The sequence below is a fragment of the Camelina sativa genome, chromosome 5, assembly GCF_030686135.1.
Source record: "Camelina sativa cultivar CO46 ecotype springtype chromosome 5, ASM3068613v1".
Lineage (NCBI taxonomy): Eukaryota > Viridiplantae > Streptophyta > Magnoliopsida > Brassicales > Brassicaceae > Camelina > Camelina sativa.
The window spans coordinates 34150346-34162777 of record NC_141884.1 but is presented as its reverse complement, the minus strand read 5'-3'; the positions used below and the strand labels follow the sequence as shown (position 1 = coordinate 34162777).

Below are 12432 nucleotides of genomic sequence, written 5' to 3'. Positions count from 1 at the left end.
ACTAAATAACAGTAGGAGCTATAAGCTTCTAAGACTGTCCATCTAGGATTTTAAACATCCAATAGGGATTTGACATGTCACTAATTAACATTTTTTAAATTTCCAGAATTTTCTATATTAAGAATTATTTTAAACAACCTATCAGGGTTTGACATGTCATTCATTAACATTTTCTAAATTTCCAGAATTTTAAATTTATGGAAATAAAAGAACTATGTATAAACATCCCACATCGGCTAGAAGTTTTTTAAACAATGGTTCATAACCAGTATAAATAAGATTAATATGCTTCCAACAACGAATGAACATGAAAGCTTGATTTATCAGGCGTCCAAGTTTAAAAATTTTATTCGGTTTGATCCAAATTTTTATTTGATCAAATTAAAACTTTAAAAAGTTTCAAAAAATTTTTATAATATTTTAAAATTTTAAAATTTTAAATATTATAGATATTAAAACTTTTAAAAAGATTTTAAATATTATAATTTTTTAAATTTTAATAGTTTAAAATATTATAAATATTGAAACTTTTTAAAAGGTTTAAATATTATATTTCAAAACCTTTTAAAAGTTTAAAATATTATAAATATTGAATTTTCTAAAAGTCTTAGCTTTAGAAAGGTTTCAAAATATTATAATTTATAAATTTTAAAAATTTCTTAGCTTTTAAAAGGTTTAAGAGAATTATAATTTATAAATTTTAAAAGTTTAAAATATTATAAATATTGAAACTTTTAAAAAGTTCAAATATCAAAATATTTAAACTTCACAGAATATTTTAAAATATTACAATTACATATCCTCAATAGAAATTTTAAAATATTATATCTATACTAATAAAAAGTTGAAGCTATAAACTCCTAAAGGTGTCCATATATGATTTAAAACAACCAATAAGAATTAGATATTTAACTAATTAACATTTATGGAAATAGTAGTAATCTATATTATTAAGATGTTTTAGAAAAAAAAAGTAAAAGTAAAATCTATATTTAAAAATATTTAAAATTTACAGAATATTTTAAAATATTACAATTACTTATCCTCCATAGAAATTTTAAAATATTATATCTATATTAATAAAAAAATTGAAGCTATAAACTCCTAAAGGTGTCCATATAGGATTTAAAATAACCAATAAGAATTAGATATTTAACTAATTAACATTTATGGAAATATAGTAGTAATCTATATTATTAAGATGTTTTAGAAAAAAAAAGTAAAAGTAAAATCTATATAAATAAAAGAAATATGTACAAGGATTTTAGTTTGAGAAGTTTCAATATATGTGGATCTAAAACCGAATAAGTATATAGATGAAATTATCAATAATTGGGTGTATGTGTTGACTATTCTGGTCTTTATGAATTGCACAAATTTAATGAGAAAACAAATGATTTTGGTCTTGGAGTTTTATGGGTTAATAAGTTGTGTAGTAGTCTAAAAAAAAAGGTTTTTCAGTGGAAGAATGTGAAGAAGTTGACAAAGAAGAAGAGTATAACGAAGAACCTAACGGTAAAAGTAACGATGAAAATTATCATAAAATTTGACAATAAAAATGACAAGAACGAATATGAAAAATAAGAAAAACATTGAATAAAAAACATGAAAACATAGGTGGTAGCAATCAATTAAATATGAAAACGAGATAAATTCATGATTATAAAATTGTTTCATTTTTCTGGTGCAGAAATGGTTTAGGATATGTGAGGTCACCAGTTTGATCCGTCTCACCGGGACGTCGAGTTAGATTCATGATTTTTTTGATCAGATTTGATTTTGTAACACAACTTATTTTTATATTTTTCAAACTTGTGTGTCTGAAATTTATTTTTTTTCCTTAATACTAATTAAAATTTATAAAATAATATTTCATCAAAGGTCATCAATCATATATAAGTTAATCAAAATGCGCGTGGATTCAAAACCTAGTATAAAGAAAAGTAAAAATCGAAAAAGCAAACGCATACATAATATGAGATTTGGTAAAGTAAGAGAAAAAATAGTAATCACCAATTTCAACTAAAATTAAGAAAAGAAAAAAAAACTCTATAAAAATGAAATCCCAATAGTAATATTTTAATTTTGACTGGGCCAAAATAAAAATCATTCATGGCCCAAGACTTAAATGGAGGTCCAGCCCAATACCATTCTCTAACTTGACTCCGTTACTACGATCACTCTCTCCGGCGAACCTCCTCATCACTGGCAAAGAACCACCGTGAGCTTTAAATTCTCCAGCCATGGACTCAGTCCCTCCCCCGTAGAGTCCCCTTCCACCATGAAAGTAACCAACGCCGTGTTGTGACGGCATGTGCTCACCGTAAAGCCACTTAGCACTCGAGGAAGAAGAAGACATCATCATATGCGGCGGAGGATGCGGCTGAGAGAGGAGATGAGGCAACGGTGCAAAGGCGGAGAGAAGCGGATTCGTGTGAGGGTGAAAACTATGATGACGTGGCAAACCGCGAGTGGCTAGCATCTGTGCACGTTTTAGAAGCTGACGTTCTTTCTTGTGAGCGTTTTGGTGACCACCAAGAGCTTGAGAGTTCGCAAACTCTCTACAACAGTATTGACACTCGTACTTACGTGACTCGGATCCGGATCCGGGTTCGGGTCTAGGTTGGGGTGACCGGTTTTGATCCGACGTCGGTTCTAGTAGGTTTATACCAAAGAGCTTCAAAGAAGATGTTGTTTCAGTCGCCATATACGCGAGTTTATCTTTATGTACAAAGAGAGAGAGAGAGATGGAGAGAGACAGATATAAAAAGTCTTCTTGAAAATGGAAAGATGAGATTAAAGACTTAAAATGAGATCAACCCCTGAGTTTGCATGTGCATATATTTATAATTAAGATGACGTTTAAAAATAATTATGGAGTCTAGGTTGGTCCACTCACTTTGTTATGGAGTGCTTATGGCATGTTTCTACATAGTTTACAATAGGGTTAATAGTTAAGTTCCGAGTTTTATGGTTTTTTAATATAATTCTTTAGAAAATGATATGTACCACATATGTGTGCGTGTACACATAATAGACATCACAATAATATAAAAGCTAGGAGGTCTACATACCTCGTAAAGCATTGATCGTATATTATATAGTTTAGTATAGATAAGCATATACATAATCTCATCATTTTTTAAAGTTTCAACTATGTCACGAGATTTGAACCATTCAATTAGTTGATTGGACATAAAGGAATTTTCAAGTTTGTAGAAATAAATATAAGATTACAAATTTATTGAATAGATCTTTGATCTACCCCCTTAATTAATATAATGATCAATGCATTTATGAATGATTAAAATCAGGTTATAATTGAGGTCCTACCAAAAAATAGTGTAATACTAACAAATAGATTAACATCAAGTTTAAAGTGTTGGCGTGATTGACGTTGAAATTAAGTATTTGTTTAGACATGGCAAGATCTTCCCGAATCTTACTAACTACAACCCTGATTAGATCATTAAACATTTTTAAATGCTAGTATCACTTTATATTTGATTAAACCCTTTTAAATTAAGTAAAATACATGAATAATTAACTAAGCCTATACTTCCTTACCCCCCTGAACTCATGCATGAGCTTTGCTTTTAGGATATTTGAAAAACTTTACTTGTCACCATCTTTGTCCTCTTCACACTTTGCGAGTTTGTGTTTAGTTGACAATTGAATTAACCTAAATCATTATCTTTCCTTACACCTACAATATAATTGATTGTTTACAAATTACAACAACCTTGATTTTTATTTTCCTATTTATTTATTCATGGTATTTCTTAATTTACTATACGGTTTTCAAGCATATATTTACTATACGGTTTTCAAGCATATATTTACTATACATGTTTATTAATAACTATTAGAGTTTGATGGGCTCTCATGCAACCGTCTCCATATGCTACATGTTTGCACTTTGCAGTTAAGATGTATATGAAATTGACACAAACCATAAACACAGTTGCATAGAATTCTATTATATTTTCTGAATGGAAAGTTAATTCTTAAAAGTGATTGCAGTAGTCGGCAATTCTGTAAAAAAAGAGAAAAGAGCTAATACAAAATATACTTTTTTTTTTTGATCAAGAAAAGAGCTAATACAAAATATACTTTGTAATAGCTAATACAAAATATACTTTTTTTGACACAAACCATAAACACAGTTTCATCCGTTATGTCCACTTTTTGTTTGACAAGCCTCTTTTTGTCTACCCTGCTGGTCCCTGCAAAGCATCTTAAAACGTTACAAATATCTTTGCAGTTATTTTTATTATTGAAGGCCGGTTGTCGTGTCTTTTGGTACACAACTTTACTCAGAACCTTACTCAGAACATGTGTAGAACATGTAGTTGTTCTCTGATGATCGTAGTGACCATGAACGTATATACCAAGTTATATTTGAGTCACGTAGAAAATATGAGTGATTAAATTATCACGCTAAAAAGATAATTTGATTACCCATCTTTGAAAAAAAAAGACAATGTTAGAGCTTTCAGTTTGAACGTTTATGCTTATGGTTTCTCTCCTCTACCTTGAAACTTGTGACTTTATGAAAATGAATATATTTGTTCACTCTAGCTTCGATTTATTACTGAAAGAATGTTTATAGTTGATATTAACACCTAAAATTTGGACTAACAATATTTATGGAACAATTCTTCTCAACGCATTTGTTGAAAACTAGAATCCTATTATAATTAGGCTAACTCGGTATATCTTTTCTTCCAAATAGATCTTTCTTGTCACCCACTTATTAATTATTTTTTCGATGTTTGTTCAAGTACATATCATTTTTAGTAGGCTTATTATTGGCCTAATTCTAAGGTTCATTCCAAGGCAACGACAGTGAAATATATAGAATATCAAGAATTCTTATAGTGGGCTAGTAAGTAGAGTAGTAAGCTAAGGGACGTTTGGGGAAGCTCAAATTGATGACGTGAGCTCATTTTATCGAATCTTGAATACGCTTTGGCAGTGTTAAAAAAATCAGAGGCAGCTCTAATCAATAAAGACAAACTGATCTAGGAGATATTATGGTTAAGGTTTATTGTCAAATCACTCTCGTTCCTATCTTTCACTCCTGTTTCCTCAAAAAAAAGGTTCAACTTATGGCTTCGTAAAGAAACTTAAGAGCGAAGATGACATCCACAAATTCGAGACTCTCCAAACCTCTCTGTATTTAGCATTATCTCCCTACATCTTTCAAACAGGATTATAGTATGATTTTATTTTCTTGTTCAATTCCACTCTTTTTCAACACTTTCTATTGAGTGACCTTTAAGGCAATAAAACAGAGGAGAACACAATGATCAATCTGATACAAACAAACTCACGATTTTTCAAGAACACAAGATCAAACACCAAACAATCGATTGAGTATTCGTAAAACACCAAATCGACAAGCCAGCTCTCAAGATGAGAGAAACCCAGCCAAATATTTTTTAGGGATTTTACAATTTTATTAACAAATGATTTGATAAAATGAAAAAAAGAAGAAGAACATGTGATTTAAGCTTCTTCCAACGGCCTTCTAGCCGCTTAATTCCCATCGTCCACGTGTACGCTTCAGATTAAAACTTCATAAGCTGCTTCCTTCGCATGTGCCGCTCCACTCGTGTGGTTCTGCATCACAACTCCCCCTTTTGCAGAACCTTGACCTCAAGGTTTCAAGCTTCATCAAAACCTGGAAATTTCTTCTTGAGATCAAAGAGAAATTCCCAAGTCGCTTCCTCTAGTGGTTCACCAACCCATTTGACCAACACTTTCGTCACTGCCCGTCCTTGACGATTAACCATCTTCCTCTCAACTATCAGCTAATGTTCGCGGATAAACACTTCAGGCATTACTGTCGGCAACTAAGTAGTGGTCGTAACATTGCCAACAAGAACCCTTAACTGAGACACATGGAACACCGGGTGAACCTGAGATGACAATGGTAGCTCGAGCCTGTAAGCAACTTCACCACACTTGTCAATAATCTTGTAAGGACCAAAATACTTAGGTGACAGCTTCTGGTTTGCTCGCAAGACCACCGATTTCTGACGGTAAGGCTGCAGCTTCACATACACATAATCTCCAATTTCGAACTTCCGTTCAGAGCGATGTCGATCAGCGAACTGCTTCATCCTATGCTGAGCCCTGAGCAAGTGAAACTTAAGGAACTGCAACATGTTTTCCCTATCCTGTAAGGAGCGAGCCACCACTGCTACTTTGGACTTGCCAGGGAAGTATGGGAGATGAATAGGGGGTGCCTGTCCATATACAGCCTCAAACGGAGTCATGTTAGTAGAGGTGTGATAGTTCGTATTATACCAATACTCCGCCAAAGCTAACCACTTGCACCACATATTAGGATGGGCATGACACATACATCGCAGGTAAGTCTCTAAGCATCAATTAACCACCTCAGTCTGGCCATCACTCTGAGGGTGATACGAACTAGACATTTTCAAAGAAACACCTTGCAACGTGAAAAACTCTCTCCAAAACTCACTGGTGAAGACTGCATCTATGTCGCTCACAATAGAAGTTGGACAACCGTGTAGCTTAAAGACATTGTCTAGATAAGCCTGTGCCACTGTAAGAGCACTATACAGATGCGATAAAGCAATGAAATGTGCAGCCTTACTCAGTCGATCCACAACCACCATAATCACCGTTTTTCCCGCAGAATCAGGTAATCCATCTATAAAGTCCATGGAAACTTCAGTCCATACAGCCTCTGGAATCGGTAGTGGTTGAAGTAGGCCTGGAGATGCAGCATTATCACTTTTACAATGCTGGCAAACACTGCAACCACGTATATAGGCTTGAATATCTTTCACCATTCCTCTCCAATAAAACAAACCTTTTACGCGTTGATAAGTGACTTCACGACCTGAGTGTCCACCAACCCCAGAACAATGTAACCACTCCAATATTGTGTCTCGTAAAGCCACCTTAGCAGGAACAACAATCTTGTTCTTTCGACGCAAAATATCCTGGCTCCAAGAATAATATTTTTTAGCCTTTGGATTCTGCTTCAAAAGGGTAATAATATCCTGCACCAACGCATCATCCGCATAACTTCCCTGAATTTCTTTCAAAAGATCACACTCCACCTTGGACATAGCCATGTGCAACACCTCAGATCCTTCTACACGAGACAAAGCCTCCGCAGCAATATTTTCTTTACCTTGCCTATATTGAATCTCGTAATCGAATTCAAGCAACTTGGGAAGCCACTGTTGCTGAATTGGTGTATTGAGACTTTGCTCCAACATGTATTTAAGACTCCTCTGATATGTTCTGATAATGAAGTGCTTCGACAACAGATAATGCCTCCATTTACGAACCGCAAAAATGACAGCCTGTAGTTCTTTTTCATAAATTGATAAGTGCAACTGCTTCCCTTTTAGCTGACGACTGATAAACGCTAGAGGATGTCCTTCTTGCATAAGCACAGCCCCGATCCCTTGCCCACACGCGTCAGTCTCTACTACAAACTGTTTATCAAACTCAGGTAAAACCAACACAGGAGCTTGGCATAATGCAGTCTTTAAGTCCTGAAAAGCTTCTTGTGCCCTCTCCGACCACACAAAAGCATCAGTCCTTGTTAATGCATGTAATGGAGCTGCAATTACACCAAAACTCTTGATAAAACGCCGGTAATAACTTGCTAAGCCCAGGAATCCCCGCAACTGCTTCAATGTTTTAGGCTGAGGCCATTCCTGTACTGCTCTTATCTTACCACGATCTATGGCAATACCCTCTTGACTGATAAAATGCCCGAGATACTCCACTCGCGGAACTGCAAATGCACATTTGCTCATCTTAGCGAATAACTTGTTAGCTCTCATCACTTCAAACACACGCTGGAGATGCTGTTTATGTTCCTCTAAAAATGAACTATAGATCAGGATGTCATCAAAGAAAACAAGAACAAACTTTCGCAGAATTGCCTTGAAGACCGCATTCATCAAACTCTGAAAGGTAGCTGGTGCGTTTGTGAGGCCAAAAGGCATCACCAAATATTCGTAGTGCCCGCTATGAGTTTTGAAAGCCGTCTTGTAAATATCAGCTGGTGTCATTCGAACTTGGTGATAACCTGCACGCAGATCAATTTTCGAATATACCTTTGATCCTCCAAGTTCATCCATGAGATCTTCAATGAGAGGAATAGGGAAACGATCCTTCACTGTCATACCGTTAAGCTCCCTGTAATCAACACAAAGTCTCCACGAACCATCCTTCTTCTTGACCAATACAACCGGGGAAGCATACGGACTAGAACTGATCTGAATCGTCCCACTGGATAACATCTCCTCGACAATTTTATCAATCTCGTTTTTCTGGTGAAGAGCATAATGGTACGGACGTTGATTAACCGGATTAGACCCCTCCAGCAGTTTAATGTGATGATCATGGTTATCTCTGAACGGGGGCAGTTCAGTTGGCTCAACAAAAACATCAGGAAATTTCTCAACAATATCCCGCACCATTGTCTCTTCTCTACTGTCACACGCCATCGTGTTAAATGCACAAGAGTTAAATTCTTCTCCATCCTTTGTCTCTTGTATACATAACATAGCGAAATGAACTTGATCATCCTCCAACTTCTGTAATTTTTGTGCCTTAACATCTCGCACCGAACCTTGTTTAAGTCTGATATGATCGTGGCAAGCAAGGAGCCAGAGGCTGCAGAGCAACCGGAGGTGGTGGGAAGGATCACTCGTTCAAGAGCTAAGGAGATGGCCAAGGAAGCTCATGCACTCATAGTTGACGGGTCATTCAACCTACCAAGGATCCAAGTCTTCAACATATCCAACCTGAAGACTTCACCCGGTAATGAGGACTAGGTAACTTAGGTGTGAAGTTTGTACTCTTTTTCCCATAGCTGAGTTTTGTCCCAATGGGTTTTCTCAGCATAGTTTTTAATGAGGCAAATGGATCACTACGTCGAGTTATCTAGAAATCATTACCAAAGGGGGAATAATGTACTTCTGTACTAGTTCAGCCGACTTCTGTTCTACTACAGGTCGCCTAGACGTTTTGCTGTTTTTTTCTTATTTCCTTAAAACGTCTTGTTGTTTTGGTTGTGCACTTCTTGTTGTTTGGAGTGTCGAGCCCTAGGGTGTTTAAAACCCAAAGCTACGCCTCTTTTGTTCTTTAGTGAAGAAGTATGTTGTAAACACGTTTTGTGAACTTTCTTCTCTCAATTCGAATTCTTGAATGCGTTCTTGATTTCTGGATTTCTGTACACTTTGTGATTCAGAAACTCTTCACTTTTGTTTCAATCCATACAACCACCTAAACCTCTAACTCCATCGAATCACTGTTCTATCACTCGATCATCACTATCTCCATCGTATTTGTCACTTACGCACCATCACCATCGGATCTCATCACTAGCCACTTGTCTTCAGCCTTTCATCAGAGTTCTATCCTAGGGAGATCGTATCATGTGGTATCAGAGCCAACTCTGTGCCAAGGCTAAGCGATTCTGAAACCCTAATATCGTTTTTGTTGCTTAAAATTCGTTTGTTTAGTTTTAGGGTTTGTTTTTGTTGATTCGTTTGTGTCCAGATCGAATAGGGTTTAGTTTTTGTTGATTCGTTTGAGTTTAGGAGTTAGTTTTGTGTTGTTTCGAAATTAGACTGCAATTAGGGTTTAGTTATTTCGAGTTTGTTAGCTATAGGGTTTGGTATTGTTCGATTTTTTTCTTATAGTCTTGCTCGACATTAGGTCTGCAAGTCGTGTTTTCTTGTTTAAAATTCAGAGTCTTAGAGTTTATTTTCGTTTTTCTCGTTCAAAGAACAAGTTACTGCGAGTTTCTTCTTTAATTTGCAGGTACAATGGAGCTTTCTCCAGAAGCTATGGAAGCTTTGAACCAAGCCATGTCTAAGCAAATAGCAGAAGCAAACAAGATAATGTCTACTCAGTTTTAGCAACAGATGGAGCAGCTCAGTAACAAGTTTGAGAAACAGTTCAAAGACATAGCTCAAGCATCTAGTGCTTCAGAACAGAGTTCTTCAGACCCGCCTAGTCCTAATGAAGCCCATCGTTTAGCTAAAGGAAAGGCACACGTTGGAGTCTCTTCCAAGCACACACGGATCAGAACAGTTAATACACTTACTGGGGGGAGAGAGACTTGTTTCAATCAGAGGAGAAGCACTCAGGGTACAGAAAGAGAACAACGCAGAACCGGCAGAGATCATATACGCCCACAACGAGCTGAACAGGTAGCTGGGCATCAAATATACATTGAGTCAGACAGAGATTATTCTGAAGAAGAAGAAGTTTCAGATCATAGTCAAGAAACAATGAGGAGAAACAGAAACATAGATCATGGTAGGGATTATGATCCTTTGAGGCAGCAGCTGAAGCACCTCAAGATTCAGTATCCTTCTTTTCATGGAACCAATGATCCAGAGATTTATCTAGACTGGGAAAGGAAGATGGAATCTAATTTTCAGGTTCAAGGTACTTATGAGCTGAACAAGGTGAAGATAGCCATATCCGAATTCAATGGCTATGCTTTGTTGTGGTGGGAGCAGTTGGGGCTTACTAGACATCGACAGAGAGAGTCTGCTATCACTACATGGGAACAGTTAGTCACGCAGATGAGGAAGAAGTTTGTGCCTACACATTATCAGAGGGAGATTCTTAACAAGCTTAGGCGTCTCATTCAAGGCACTAAGTCTGTTAGAGACTACTATCAGGATCTGGAAACACTTATGATCAGGGCTGATCTAAGGGAAAGTGAAGACATGGTTATGTCGAGGTTTCTTGGGGGTTTAAACAGAGAGATTCAAGACAAGGTAGAGTTGCAGGACTATGAGGATGTGCAAGAAATGGTACATAAGGCAGAGCTGATTGAATCGCAGATCAAGAGAAAGGGAGTAAGGTCTACATTCACACCTAACATGTCCAAGCCGAGGGAGTTCAGCAAACCCGCCTTCACCAAGGACAGCAAACCCGTGACAGCCACAATCAAAGAGGAGGTTAAAATCGACTTCAAGCCCAAGAGTAGTACCTCTACAAGTCATATTAGGTGTTTCAAATGCCAAGGAATGGGGCATTATTCCAGAGACTGTCCAAACAAGAAGATGTTTCTTCTTCAAGAAGGAGGAGAGATTGTGCCAGTAGACAGTTCAGAGAGTGAATCAGAGTCTGAACTCTGTGAAGAAGGTGAACCAGCAGTCATGGGAGAGATGTTGGTAGCACGCAGAGCTTTAAGTGTTCAGGTTCATCCAGATGATAGAGGACAGCGTGAGAACCTATTTCACACATGGTGTATGGTTCAAGACAAGGTCTGCACCTTGATCGTTGATGGTGGAAGCTGTACTAATGCAGCTAGTGAAGAGATGGTACAGAAGCTCAATCTCAAGACTACTTCACATCCAAGACCTTATCAGCTACAGTGGTTGAACAACAAGGGTGCTTTGACAGTTTCGCAGAAAGTGATGGTGAAACTAACGATTGGGAAGTATGAGGATGAGCTGCTTTGTGATGTTATTCCAATGAAGTCAAGTCATATCCTTTTGGGAAGACCATGACAGTTCGACAGAAGAGTGTTCCATGATGGTTACACCAACAAGCAAACGTTTGAGTTCAAAGGACGCAAGGTCACTCTTCTACCGCTTACACCCAGTGAAATCTACAAGGACCAGCTTCACATGAACCGCAAGGATACAGAGAAAGTGTCTCACAGCCTGTACATCAATCACGAGTTCAACAAGCTATTTGATCCAGAGATGACCACATTCATGTTTGTGTACAAGGAAACACTCACCAGTACTAAGTCAGCAGGAGAGCTTCCACGCGAGATGATAGAGATTATAGAGGAGTACAAAGATGTGTTTCCAGAAGAGATACCTCCAGGCTTGCCTCCAATACGTGGGATAGAGCATCAGATTGATTTGGTACCAGGTTCATCTTTACCGAACAGACCAGCTTACAGAACTAATCCAGTAGAAACTAAAGAGCTTCAGAAGCAAGTAGAAGAGCTGATGAGTAAGGGACATATCCGAGAGAGTCTCAGTCCATGTGCAGTACCAGTATTGCTTGTGCCAAAGAAAGATGGTTCATGGAGGATGTGTGTTGACTGCAGAGCTATTAACAATATCACCGTGAAGTACAGACACCCAATTCCGAGATTAGATGACATGTTGGATGAGTTATGTGGATTAACAATCTTCTCAAAGATAGATTTGAAGAGTGGGTATCATCAGATCAGAATGAAGGAAGGAGATGAATTGAAAACAGCTTTCAAGACCAAGCAAGGGCTCTACGAATGGCTAGTCATGCCGTTTGGTCTCACCAATGCTCCTAGCACCTTCATGCGATTAATGAATTATGCTCTCAGACCTTTCATAGGCATCTTCGTGGTTGTGTACTTCGACGACATACTCATCTACAGTAAAGGTTTAGAAGAACACTTAGAACACA

At 37.0% G+C, this 12432-nt stretch overlaps 1 pseudogene across 1 annotated transcript; it reads right to left on the bottom strand.

Moving 5' to 3' along the window:
* Window positions 1-1870: 1870 nt before the first annotated feature.
* LOC104787704 (zinc finger protein 6 pseudogene) lies at window positions 1871-2811 on the bottom strand (annotated as a pseudogene). The gene has a single exon (XR_015557699.1). The product of XR_015557699.1 is annotated as a zinc finger protein 6 pseudogene (transcript).
* Window positions 2812-12432: the final 9621 nt, after the last annotated feature.